Source organism: Nicotiana tabacum, chromosome 10, assembly GCF_000715075.1.
Source record: "Nicotiana tabacum cultivar K326 chromosome 10, ASM71507v2, whole genome shotgun sequence".
Taxonomy (NCBI): domain Eukaryota; kingdom Viridiplantae; phylum Streptophyta; class Magnoliopsida; order Solanales; family Solanaceae; genus Nicotiana; species Nicotiana tabacum.
This window is the reverse complement of record NC_134089.1, coordinates 38586074-38599292: the sequence shown is the minus strand read 5'-3', so window position 1 is coordinate 38599292 and position 13219 is coordinate 38586074. Positions and strand designations below refer to the sequence as shown.

Here is a 13219-nt window from a genome sequence, read left to right as displayed (position 1 = left end):
AATTATATATAATGTCAATAATTATGTATTTACTATTAGTGATAAATAAATTAGTTTTAATCATTTGTTGTCAATTTTTAAAGTTTATACTAAAAAGTGTAGATTATTAATTTGCATTTTTTTCGTATTTTTTATTATTCTTTTTTGTTACCTCACGCATGGTGGATGATCTCAACTTCTTAATTTGTCCAACGCACTTCAACTTGAATCAATTTTATTTATAATTATGATTTGTAGAATCTTCTTCTATTCTTTAAGTACTTTTTAGACAATTTTTCATTCTTAAGCTAATAAAATTATCAAAGAATTAGATATGAAAAAGCATTTCTTAACCTCGAATATCTTTTGAGTCCTCCTTTTAAATTTTCTCTTTACGTCGCGTGTAATGGTGTGCCGCCTCTATTCCTAAACTAACATAATTACAAAAAATGAGAACACTCAAAACTATAGTACTGGTATCATTTATAGTTACAATTTGCAAGTACACTTTTGGTTCCAATATCCGATTGGGGCTTTGTTTTACTCTATTCAGTTTTAAATAAAGTAGCTTATTGAAGTATTTTTTCCACCTTTTATTTAAGGAATTATACCCTCAGGGTCCATTTAGTTTTTTTTGTGTAAGAAAAAAGAATATCGAATAACACACGCAGACATTATGTCTCTAATTATCATTTTAAGAACACCCTCAAAGTTTTAATAAGCCTGTCTTATCTTAAAGGGGCATCGCTTCATTGAGTAAAAGTAAATTCTTTTAATAAAAATAATACTATTACATAATATAATGTACATAGTAAGAATTCTTATTTCATTTTAAATTTTAAGTTTTTATTTAAAACCTAATATTTTTATATATACTTACAAATATGTAAAGTCAATTTTAACTTTATTACTACTACTATTTACTTTATAATCATTTTCGATAATTCAGTAATGGAAACTTACATTTAATAAGAGCAAATAAGTAATTTTGGATGAAAACAACATACACAATAAAAAGCTTTATTACAGCGGCCAGTGGGTGGTTATTGTCTAAAAAGACATTATTAAAGTCCACTCTCAATAGACTAACTTGCCATGTGAGCTCAGTTCCAGCTGCCACTCACCGCCAAGATTTTTCTCCTCTCTTTTAGCCCATTTTCAGTAGCATTTTAGCAGATCTTAAGCAGAGAGTGTCCCAAAAGAAAAAGCACAAGAAAATCTATAGCAGCTACAAGGGGCTTATGGAGTTCTTCAGATCTTTTCCTAGATTTACTACTACTGCAGTATTATTAATCTTCTTGCTGTCTTGCTTCAGCTTTTCATCGACAGGTTTGCTCATGACTTTATACCCTTTTTTTTTTGCAATCCATTTAATTTTTTGTGAAATGGGTTTTAATTAGTTCTTGATTTGCTTGTTTGGATTTGAAGTATTCGGTAATACTGAGAGTTCTTGATGGCATTTCTTGGAGGATTAGAATTTTTTTTGTGATTTTTAACATCAAGATTTGATTTTTATGTCAAATCACATATCATGTTTGATTTTAATGTCACATTACATCTAATTTCTATTGTTGGGATTAATGAACTGAAATCATACTGGACCAAAGATTGATCTGCTTCTTGCCAAACTAAATCCAGAGGAGTAAACTATATTGGGTCTTGATTTGGGTAAATTGAACTTCAATGTTAGATCTTTAATGTTTTCTGCTGATTAATTCCTCCCCATCTCCCAAGAGAGGGAGAGAGCATCTAAAGATACACCGGTAGGTAGTGATAAATCTCACTGAAAAGGATTTCAGATCAGTCTCATTTTTCCTTTCACTTGGGTTTTACTCTAATTTATGCTTCACAATTATATAGGAAGCTAAAAGTATTCTTATCTTTAGTCAATGTGCTATCCTAATTGAATTCTCTGCATTCTCCTAAAGACAAGATCAAAGAAGATCGTAACAGTTTGGCTCCGTGCCTGTACTAGATATACGTCAACTATGATCGCTGGTCAAATACGAGCCCCGGAAAACATTTGGAAATGATGGATCCAGTCCAAACTATATTCTTCTATCGGAGAATCCATTTTGTTGCAATTGATGTTCTGATGTTAGAATTTAGGGGTTACACTGTCACAACTTGCATTTTACCACGTTGGTTAGGATTTTAAAGTTTGAACTGAATATACAACCATATTTAACTTGTTACATAGTCTACAGAAAGTTGAACTCCTTAAAAATTTCTCATTTTCTATGTTGTTGAATCAGATATGGGATTCATTTCACCCTTTTCTACTACATCAGGGTAAAGATCTGTTGTTTTTCACAGTTTTCACATTATAATTTTGTTTCTGGTTTTCTTCTAGATGCCTTCGATGCACTTGATCCCAATGGCAACATCACAATAAAATGGGATGTCATCAGCTGGACGCCGGATGGATATGTTGTAAGTAGCACTCTCTTTCTCTCTCTCTCTTCCCCTCCCTTTGTTTTTTGAAAACCATTTTGGACTAAAACCAGTCTGCATCTGTTGCACTGCAGTTTCTGAGTTTGTTTAAGAATTGCCTTTCCACACATTAGTTGTTTCCAGTGTTATTGCGTGTAGTGCATAGAAAAAAGTTTTTTAAGTTCTTTAGCAAACTGTTTTATTCTTTAGTCTTTAGGTTTCAGTGTCATGTTCTATATATTCTTTAGTCTGCATTTACCTCTACGTCTTCTTGTTGGAGTAGTATTGAACAAATTGGAAGTTTCTGATCATTATCATTGGCAACGGACAGGCTGTTGTGACTATGTTCAACTTCCAGCAATATAGACATATTCAAGCACCAGGCTGGACTCTTGGGATGGACATGGGCGAAGAAGGAAGTAATATGGAACATGATGGGAGCTCAAACAACAGAGCAAGGAGATTGTTCGAAATTTAAAGGAAACATTCCCCATTGTTGCAAGAAGGATCCAACCGTTGTTGACTTACTGCCCGGAACTCCTTACAACCAGCAGATTGCAAATTGCTGCAAGGGAGGAGTGATCAACTCATGGGGCCAAGATACTGCAACTGCTGTTAGCTCATTCCAAGTCAGTGTTGGTGCTGCCGGAACAACCAATAAAACAGTTAGAGTTCCTAAGAACTTCACCTTAAAGGCACCTGGGCCTGGTTATACTTGTGGACCCGCTAAAATTGTTAAACCCACTAAGTTCGTTACTCAAGATGGGAGACGAGTAACACAAGCCATGAGTAAGTTAATTGTTGAGATATCTCCTTTGTCCATGAAAAAAATGAGAATTCTGGAATTCCTCTTGTAAGTCTGTTATTTCTCCTTATAATTGCCATGAAGATTAATTTCTAACTATTTATATTGTTAATGACAGTGACTTGGAATGTCACGTGCACATACTCACAGTTCCTAGCTCAAAAAACACCCACATGCTGCGTCTCTATCTCATCCTTCTACAATGACACAATTGTACCGTGTCCAACATGCACTTGTGGCTGCCAGAAGAATGGCACTCAGCATGGAAATTGTGTAGAGTAAGTCCTGCAAAAACATGCTTTATTTTTTCCTCCATTTTTTTATCACTTCTAAAAGCTTTGGTTATTTACTTCCTGCTCCTTTTTCATTTGCTCCTCGCAGTCAAGACGAACCGCACTTAGCTTCAGTTGTTTCAGACCATGGAAAGAAGAATACTTATGCTCCTTTGGTTCAGTGCACAAATCATATGTGCCCTATTAGAATTCATTGGCATGTGAAACTCAACTACAAGGAGTATTGGCGAGTGAAGGTCACTATAACTAACTTCAATTACAATATGAATTATACACAATGGAACTTAGTTGTCCAGCATCCCAACTTTGACAACCTGACTCAGTTATTCAGCTTCAATTACAAGGCATTAACACCTTATGGAGCAATAAGTAAGTTCTCTTTCTATTGTTATACAACTATACAAGCTCTCATAACCAGTTGCTACTGTTTCATTCGTGATCTAAAGAGCTAGCTGCTAATACTTTAGTGTTAAAGACATTAGATGGATTTCCAAAAGTATCTTTTCCCTACTTTTAAAGAAGAATTTCATTTCAGAATCTTGTGTCATGTTTTTGGTTGGCAATACTATGCTATTGAAGATATTTTTACCTAGGTTGCCCTATCAATTGAGAGATTGGAGGATATGGCTAATCTCCTGGGCCTTTTTTTACAGATGACACTGCCATGTTATGGGGTATGAAATTCTACAACGATCTGCTCATGCAAGCGGGTCCTTTAGGAAATGTCCAGTCAGAGCATCTATTCCGCAAGGATTTATCGACTTTTACTTTTGACAAGGGGTGGGCTTTCCCCCGCAGAGTTTATTTCAATGGTGATAACTGTGTCATGCCGCCTCCTGATTCATATCCATATATGCCAAATGCTGGTACCCTATGGAAGGTTTCTTCACTAAAGTTAGTGGTGACGCTGATGCTCTCTACAGCCTTCTTCTTTGCATTTATTTAGAAGCCTCTCGTTTGGATAAATGCCAAGTGTCTGTCTCAGTAAGTTATCTTTGGATTGATTCACTCCCACTGCTGATAGAACTGATTGGAGTATTGCCTGAGCAGTGACGCCGACCATTCTTATGGATTCGGGTAATACTTGTTCGAGGCAAATATTAGTTTCATCTGCATACTCGTAAGGGCTGGTGGAATGGCTGCCATAATTTTCCTTCAGGAGTTGTATCCAATGTGTTTCTACTGTGGTGTATTCATTTTTGTTATGTAGATTTCTCAAATTCATAGTGATCTCAGATTTGTATGAGAATAAAGACCATTTACAAACAGATAGAGTTAAATTATTTGATATTCTTTAGTGCTCTATTTTTCTGTACCATCACCATGTAACCACTTTCTACATTGTAAAAAAGATTATGTGCTTTTCTAGCGTTTATAGTACATTCGATAATTCCTGTCCTTCCCTTGCACCTTGTTCTATTCTATGAAATGTTTGCTTCTTTAGAGCAATTTCTAGCATTTTGCTAGCTCAACAATGACATGAATGAGGTTTACTACTTGATTATGTCCATATTGTCAATGTTGGAAAAAGTAAACTAGATTCATCCGATTTACCTAGTTCATGTATTAGGACATTAGCTAAGATGCACCTTTTGAAGACATGTTTCCCAGTATGTATCAGATTGCTCTAAGCATAGACTCCACTGTCTCTCAAAATAGAGAAAATGGCACTTGGTGCCCACATTTCAGAAGAAATTTGCAGGATTGAGAGGTCAACAGACTACTCACAATGTTAAGCTCCTTAGGAGGTCATAACACCGATGATCAACAGCCTGACAAATTTATTTGGGGAAACTCTAAGAGAGGCAAGTACACAGTCAAAGAAGGCTACATTCACTTCCGTGATCAGAATGCAATATAGATAACTGGCCATGGAAACACATCTGGAGAACTAAAGTGCCTACCAACGTGACTTGCTTCACATGGTTGTCTCTAAATGGGGCCTATCTCACTCAAGATAACTTAATCAAGAGTAACATTACACTAGTTAACAGATGCTACATGTACCAACAACGGTCAGAAAATGTAAACCACCCATTCCTCCACTGCTCAGTTGCAAAAGAAATCTGGAACTTCTTCTACACTACTTTTGGTCTCAGATGGATTATGCCACAATCAATAAAGCAAGCTTTTGAAAGTTGGTATTTTTGGAGAGTTGACAAATCCATCAAATAAATCAGGAAAATGGTGGCAGCAGTAATTTTTTGGTGTATTTGGAAAGAAAGGAACCGAAGGTGTTTTGATGGCATTTCAACTCCGCTCTACTCCCTCAAGGCTGCATGTTTAGTTAATCTGTTTAGTTGGAACTATCTCACCTTTGTTAACAGTGCTGATATTTTTGTGGATTTTATTAGCTCCATGATAGTAGCATAGGCTTTTGTAATGGAGCTACTTATCCTATCTCTTTTGTACTCTTTGCATCTTCTTGATGCTCTTTAATGAATCTAATTTACTTTATCAAAAAAAAAATCAAAAAAAAACTAAGATGCATGTATGATTTTATCTTTGTGTTCGTGTGTGGTAAGAGGATCGAAATACGATCTATCTTTGTGCTCTTTCAATGCCATGACAAATACAGACTACCTTTGATGCATTTGTTTTTCTTCTCACAAACTGCAAGCACAGGATGGACAAGGGGTGATGTTTCATTATAGAATAATTGAGAGAGACAGGCGCATAGGTCGGAGTTTTTGGGCTAGAGGCTGGGAATATGGTGCATGTTACATTTCATGTCACTGCAAAAGGATCAAAGTATTAGTTGCTCACAAACAAATGTCTTTCAACACAAAAATCTTATGACTTTGACATGATTTTCTCCTGCAGTTACTGGTTTTGGAAAAGTTTCAATTTCTGGTGAAGCGTAAAGAGAATGATTTACAAAACAGAACATTAAAACCAGGACCAAAGATGAGAAAGGACATAAGATATGCTTCAGGGAGTTGAAAATAAGCATAGATTCAAAGATTCTGCAAATATCAGGTTTAATTAGGATACATTATGGGAAAATCAAATTTCATAGAAGAGAAGCAAATGAAAGGCTTTCATAAAAGTTATCGTAGAATCGAGAATGAAGTTTTCATTTTGTACATGCCAGATCATGAATTAGTAACTGCTTCAATTTTTTTGGTATCAATAGTGAGCAAAAGTTATCAATAAGAAGAACCTGAGTCAAGTAATCAACTGCATGTTATATAAACTTCCTATGTCATCTTCCATAGAGAAAACAATACTTAATTAGTTTGCTCTAGGACCATATAATGTCCGAGACACTACATTCAATTGGAAAATTAACCAAAAAAGAGTTGGTAATTGAAACTTACAACAAGCCATATAGTGTACAAGACATTCCACATCTCATTTACTGGTGATATATCCATTGGGAACCAAGGCAGCTGCATAACACAAATATTTGTTTGAGAAAAACAAAACAAGCAAAAAGAATGAATAAAAATTCAGTGTATGAAACTGAAAAACTTCACCGGCATAAGACAAGAGCTCAGTGGCGTGCTCAATTTTCTTAGACATTTGGTTTAGATGATCATCACATACATGTATAATCATAAAACTGGTTCACAACTTTAAAGATAGGTAGAATTAATAAGATGATATACTGCCCAAAGCTAACAGAGTTTGCTTCAGAAAGAATGAAATATGTCAGGTGGTAGCAATATGGAATTATGAGTGAGAAATATGGGGTTACTTCTTACCAATTGGTTGTTGGTAGCAAAAAGAGGAAGAGAAGGGGTTCATACTTCATTGTCATTTTATTTCTCTCTTTCTTATATTGGCTCTCTTTTATATTACTCTTGGCCTTTCTGAATCTTGAAGCAAGTATTCCTTGAGAATTGAGTGTTACATTTCAACAGCCATCCTCATGTTGAAACAATATTAACATTAGACAGAATATGGGGGCCCTTTCAAATTAATTAAATGTCTTAGGGAGTGTGACAGGTTTAAAATTTAGATGTTGTGCAAATTGAGAGAGCATGTTCTGAAAATGAAATATATATCTAACTGTATTTATAATTACTAGTTTTTGGGCACGCACATTGCGCGTGATTCCATATAAATAAATAATTTTTTTTTGCATATTACAACAAAATTACTTTAAAATGTTTTTAGTTGCAAAATAAAAATTAAAAGGAAAAAAATATATTTTTCATTTATTGAAAATGATGAACAATTCCTATTTCAAACCTTCCATGACCGTTATACTTTGAGAAAAAATAAGCTTGAATATTACAAGCCTATAGAATTTTAGAAATATAGAAATAATAATATCTATAGGAACTTTTTAATATCATTTTTGTAAGTGTCGTTTACATATGAGTAAGGAAACCTTTTAAAAGCTATCAAAGTAATTGGTTGATGCTGGTATTCGAAAAAGAATAGAAAAAAAAAAAACATAGAAATTACAAACTGTAACAGCCTTGTGCTTGACTCTATTAAACCCAAAACGGATACCAATAAGTTTAGCATGTTTTATCCTTATTTATTACTCCATCCCGTTCATTTAGTTGTCAAGTATTCTAAAAATAAATTTTTATTTTTGCTTGTCATATAAAGAGAAAAATAATTTATTTTTCTTGTTTTGTCCTTTAGCATTAATTATTCATTCCAAATTATTTTTTAAAATCCATTAAGGCTATACACCAATTAATATGGGTATAATGATAAATTATGCACTTTATTTGTAGTATTTCTTAAGGGGTGTGCAAAGTCAATAGTGGACAACTAAAAGTGAAATAAGGGAGTATTATTATTCTTCTTCTTTCAACTAATCTATCCTACCAACGCAACTCATTTTGATCTCTTCTTCCAACACTCATCTATTTTATCAACAAACTCCATGTAAAATTAGGACTATTCGTTTCTAATTCCTTTTGTGCTCTTTTATGTAAAGCGTTGTCACACCTCCTTTTTCCGCACCCGAGGGGGCGCATGGGGAGTTTTTTCCAATTAAAGGACAATCGAAACGAGATCTGTTTATTTATTTCAGAGTCGCCACTTGGGAGATTTAGGGTGTCCCAAGTCACCAATTTTAATCCCGAATCGAGGAAAATAATGACTCTATATTACAGTCTGCGTACCAGAAATCTAGATAAGGAATTCTGTTAAACCGGGAGAAGGTGTTAGGCATTCCCGAGTTCCGTGGTTCTAGCACGGTCGCTCAACTGTTATATTTGGCTTGATTATCTGATTTTAAATACAATATGAACTTATGTGCAAATTTTATCTTTTAACCGCTTTATTATTATTGTTTTTATCAAGAATTGCAACGTTGTGAAAATGTATCTCGAACCGCGCTACAATCAATGTACCCGTGGTCATCGACACACTTTGACTCCGTTGAGATTTGGATTTGGGTCACATCAATGTGCACCCGAGTTTAAGGAAATTAAATTATTAAAGGCGCGCTTAAAGCGACTAGCGTATTTATTTTGGGGAAGGCCGTAAAATTTGCTAAACGGCATGTCCCGGATTCTAAGTATTTTTAACATATATATACATTTAGAGGGCCCCGCAGCTTCTACATTTTGTTTGTCGAGGCTCGTCTCATTTATTATTAAAAGGAATTTACAACGTCATGGAAATGCATCTCGGGCCACGCCATAATCAATATACCCGTGAGTAGAGACACATTTCGATTCCGTTGAGATTTAGATTTGGGTCACATAAATGTGCACCCGAGTTTAGGAAAATTAAATTATTAAAGGCGCGCCTAAAGCAACTAGCGCATTATTATTTTTGTGGAGGGCCGTGAAATTTGCTAAACGGCCCGTCCCGGAATCTAAGTATTTAATATATACATTTAGAGGGCCCCGCAGCTTGTGCGTTTTTTTTCGAGGCTCGTCTCATTTTTATTAAAGGCAAGCCTAAAGATAATTAAGATTTTCTACCCATGACGTCATCTGAGGTTAAATGAAAACAACGATTCTAATAAATAATAATATCCATGGTAAAATAAAAAAAACGATTCAACCAAGATGACTCGCAAACCGTTCATACATTCTCACATTCACTTTAAACACGCAGTAACTATCCATAAAAATAAACATTTTTTAACAAAACAACAAGATTGCATTGTCGACATTCATCAATATCCAATACTCTCATTTGCCTTGAATCATAACATGCGAAACGAACAAAATCAAACAAAGGACGAAGAACACCAACCTTCGAACCTCGACAATCCTAGAACGACAAACAGTGCTTCCTACGGAACCCGAACCGGACTTCACTGAACAAGGCACAACAACGAAAACCCCGGAACAAACTCGACGAACCGGACCTCGACTCAGCTTTTGGACTTTGGACTGGAACTCGACTTCAACTCGACCTCACTGGCGGACTGTTTGGTCGACGACTGTGGGATCAACGGGTAGTGTTTGACGATGGCGAGTGAGCTGGGTCGTTTGGTCATCGACTGGTAGCGGCTGGAGGTGGTGTTTGGACTGGTGGTCGTTGACGGAGAGGGAGCTGGTTGAACTGTTTGGGAACTGGTGGGGTTGTGACGGGGTGGTTTGGGTGATGACGACGATGGTTTCGACTGGTTTTGGGGTTTCTGGGAAGGTGAGGACGGTGGCGAGGAGGTAGTGAAGGTGACGACGCTGCTGCTACTCGTCGGGCTGGGTAGTGATGATGGTGGATTTGGGAGGAGGAGGGTCCGTGTGGTGGTGGTGTTTGGACAGTGACGGAGGTGGAAGGAGTTAGTAGTAGACGGGGTGCGACTGGTTGACAGGGTGCGACTGGTTGACGTCGAAGGTTGGCGGTTATGGCGTCGGGGCAGGTGGTCGACGAGGACGCTGGACGGGGTGGAGGGAGTTGGTTGCGACGGAGTTTGGGAGGAGACGGGATCGTTTGGTGGTAGTTTTTGCTGGTTTTCTTCCGGGCCTCCTAGGGTTTTTGCTTCTTCTTCTTCTTGAAGAAGAAGCGTGAACAGTAGTGTCTCTCAAAATTTTTCAAAAAGTCCCCCCCGTTCCTTTTGCCTTTTCCGTGTTTTGTACTGGGTTTTGCCCAGAAAAATGAGCCCACGCGTGGTGGGGTTCAAGGCATATGTCCCCCACGCGTGGTGGGGTTCCCCATGTGTCCTGGACACGGTTTATTATGGGCTAGGTCCGAAAATTAGGCCTAAAACCGGGTAGTTTAAACCCGAATATTATTCTTTTGCCCGGACCCGAGAAATAGGAACACGTTGCTTAACTAGTCCTATGTAAGCAAAATAACTACCAAAAATAAGACTAGTATTTAAACAAAACTATATCTTTTAAAATATTTTTCAAGGTTTAAAATAGCTACAAAATATTAATAAAACTATTTTTTTGTAATTTTCGTTTTTAAATATTAGGATAAAATATGAGGTAATATTTTTGTATTTTTCAAAGTTAAAAATGACTATAAAACCTTAATAGAACTATATTTTTTGTAATTTTCGAAATTATATAAAGTACAAAAATAAAGTGCAATTTTTGTATTTTTCAAGTTTATGAGAGATACATAAACTAAAATATATATATATATATTTTTTGAAATTTTTCTTTTTGCAACGAAATAAAGTAAAAATAGTCAAAATAGCTATACTAGACCCAATTTCACATATTCACGCTAAAAATGTGAAAATCCTCGGGGAGGGTCAAAAATCACGTGCTTACAGCTGCCCCTCTTTGATTGGAAACACGAAGAGTTTTCCGACAAAGAACGACTAGACGTGTTTTTGACCCGACCATTACTTGGACGGACTACACTAAGGAAAGGGAGGGAATGTGACCGAGCCCTGGCATCTGAGCTGCCTACATATCCTTGGTTATACAGGAATCAGGCCACGTGTAGTTCGGGAATGAGAGAGATAGTGAAGTGTACTGATGTGGAGAGCCGATCGAGGTGCCGTTCCGTTGAGGTTCCGGTCCGCGGTCCTGTCATTACAACAAAAACGAAAACTGAAAAAGACTAACTAAGCCTATCAGCTACTAGTTACAAGGATTCCTATCTCTTAAGTCTTCTGAAACTTGGTCTTGAGTCTTGAATGGTGCTTCATACAGACTTTGGATCTGAACCTTGATACTTGCTAGTTGTAGGTGCTAGTTCTTGAGCAGACCACATTTGTTCTCTACTTCCGTAATTTGGGTTCTTTTTCTTTTTTTTTTCTTTTTTTCTCTTTTTCCTTCTTGTTTTTTTTTTGTTTTTTTTTTGTTTTTTTTTGGTGACCAGCTTCTGTTGATCATCCCAGACTGTTGACTTGCATTCTTGGGGCGAGCTTCTTGTTGCTTCTATCTTGGATTGAGTGCTGGGGATTTTTGTTGTAACCTTCTGCTTTCCAGTGGGTCACTGCTTGATCTTGAAAAATGTTTCCCCGTTCTACAGGCGGACTCCTGACTTCTTCTATCTTCGACACGCAACAACCTCCGTTCTACAGGCGGGTCCCTGACAATGAAAACAAACAAAACAAACAAAATTTCCTAACCCAGTTTGTACTGGGAAGATTTGTGAGTCGTTAGCAAAATCGTAACTTACTTACACTACTGATGCAATGATGAGAGTAAACTAAAGACTAGGCTAGGATGTGCATCTCCTATGAGTAAAACCAAAACTCTTGCTAGCAAATGTGTCTGCTAAAATAAAAACCTCAATGACTCAAACTAGAAAGTGTGTCTTCTATGGTTGAATCGGAATGAGCTAAACTAGGAAGTGCGTCTCCTAAGGGTGAAAACTTCAGTGACTAGACTAGGAATTGTGTTTCCTATGGTCGAACTTAAAATGAATCAAACTAGGAAGTGCATCTCCTAAAGGTGAAATCTCAATTCCGGAAGTGTGTCTCCTAAAATAAAGTATAACCTGAAAAAGCCAAACTAGGAAATACGTCTCCTAAAGCAAAATTATAACCTGAGCGAACCAGACTAGGAAGTGTGTCTCCTAATGATGAAAACTTAATTCAGGAAGTGCGTTTCCTGTGCATGAAATTAAACTTAGGAAGTGCGTCTCCTATTGGTAGAACTGAACTTAGGAAGTGCGTCTCCTGTTGGTGAAATAAACTTAGGAAGTGCGTCTCCTCTTGGGGAAAACTGTTCTTAGGAAGTGCGTCTCCTACTGGGTGAAACTATTCTTAGGAAGTGCGTCTCCTACTGGTAAAACTTGCTTAGGAAGTGCGTCTCCTATTGTTTGAAACTTGCTTAGGAAGTGCGTCTCCTATTGGTGAAACTGAACTTAGGAAGTGTGTCTCCTATTGGTGAACCTATTCTTAGGAAGTGCGTCTCCTAATGGTAAAACTGAACTTTTAGGAAGTGCGTCTCCTATGGTGAAACTGACTTAGGAAGTGCGTCTCCTATTGATGAAACTTGCTTTAGGAAGTGCGTCTCCTATTTGTGAAACTTTTTAGGAAGTGCGTCTCCTACTTGTGAAACTTAGGTTAGGAAGTGCGTCTCCTATTGGTACAATGGACTTAGGAAGTGCGTCTCCTATTAGTAGAACTTAACTTAGGAAGTGCGTCTCCTATTGGGTACAATAAACTTTAGGAAGTGCGTCTCCTATTGGTAGAACTGAATTTTAGGAAGTGCGTCTCCTATGGTAAAACTGAACTTAGGAGGAAATGCATCTCCTATGGGTGAACTGATTTTTAGGAAGTGCGTCTCCTATTGGGTACAACAAACTTTAGGAAGTGCGTCTCCTATTGGGAAAAACTGTTCTTAGGAAGTGCGTCTCCTACTGGGTGAAA

At 36.9% G+C, this 13219-nt stretch overlaps 1 long non-coding RNA gene and 1 pseudogene across 1 annotated transcript; one reads left to right on the top strand and one right to left on the bottom strand.

The window, feature by feature from the left end:
• Positions 1–1056: 1056 nt before the first annotated feature.
• On the top strand, positions 1057–4880 carry LOC107760881 (protein COBRA-like; annotated as a pseudogene).
• Positions 4881–5864: 984 nt separating this feature from the next.
• LOC142164635 (uncharacterized) lies at positions 5865–7130 on the bottom strand. Its single transcript, XR_012695461.1, has 3 exons — positions 6990–7130; positions 6831–6902; positions 5865–6245 (listed from the first exon to the last, which is right to left on the bottom strand). It is a non-coding gene; the product is annotated as an uncharacterized LOC142164635 (long non-coding RNA).
• Between the last annotated feature and the right edge of the window lie 6089 nt (positions 7131–13219).